Source organism: Mus caroli, chromosome 7, assembly GCF_900094665.2.
Source record: "Mus caroli chromosome 7, CAROLI_EIJ_v1.1, whole genome shotgun sequence".
Classification (NCBI taxonomy): Eukaryota; Metazoa; Chordata; class Mammalia; order Rodentia; family Muridae; genus Mus; species Mus caroli.
In genome coordinates this window covers 11,774,123-11,775,231 of record NC_034576.1, presented here as the reverse complement: position 1 = coordinate 11,775,231, position 1,109 = coordinate 11,774,123, and positions in this window count along the sequence as shown.

Below are 1,109 nucleotides of genomic sequence, written 5' to 3'. Positions count from 1 at the left end.
AGGCAGAGGCAGGTGGATTTCTGAGTTCTAGGACAACCAGGGCTATACAGAGAACCCTGTCTCAAAAAAGACAAAAAAAAAAAAAAAAAAAAAAAGACTAGAAGGGCCTTACCCAGCTTTTACATTGCCCACTAACTAGCCTTTTGGTGGATTATGTCAGCTCGCAAGTGTAAATGCAGATGCAGCTCTAGGGTCCCTTCCTGGACCCCTGGGCCACTGTCAGGCTGAAGTTTCCATCCCCTGTGCATTGCTAGCCAAAGACCCCTTTCTGACCCATTCAGACCAAGTCTACACTTGCCTACCCCCACTTGCCCAAGTTGGGATGACAGAAGGCAGGATGAGGGAGGCCTTTCTCTAAGACCACATCCCCACTTGGTAGACTGAATAGTGGCCTTCAAAAAAAAAAAAATTCACGTTTTAATCCTTGAATTATACCTAATGTGGCAGAGTAGACTTTGTAGTTGTGATGAAGGATCTAAAAATGGGAGGCTGTGACTGGTGGGCAGGTCTGTACTCCCAGATGCTCAACAGGCTGAGGCATGAAGGATTCCAAGTTCAACAAGGTCAGCCTGGAAAACACAGTGAGACTGTCTTCAAAATAAAAAATCAGGACAGGCATGCCTTTAATCCCAGCACTTGGGAAGCAGAGGCAGGCAGATCTCTGAGTTCAAGGTCAGCCTGGTCTACAGATAGAGTTCCAGGACAGACAGGGCTACACAGAGAAACTTAGTCTTGGAAAACAAAAACAAAAACAAACAAAAGAAACAAAAAAATCACCACCAACAACAAATTCAGGAGCTGGAGTAATGGCTCAGTGATGAAGAGCACCTATTGTTCTTGCCGAAGACCCAAGTTCTGTTCCCAGCCACCACATTAGGCAGCTCACAATTGCCTGGAACTCCAGCTTCAGGGAACAGACCTCTCTCACCTCCTTGGGTACATACACAGAAACATATACATACACATAAATACATAATTAATTTTTTAATTAAAAGTATAAATAAAAATTCAAAAATTACTGGAATGTAGATCAGTAGAAGGGTGCTTAGCGTCCGTGAGCACCTGGGTTCAGTCCCCAGCATCTCCCTTACCCCCACACACTTGGGTTC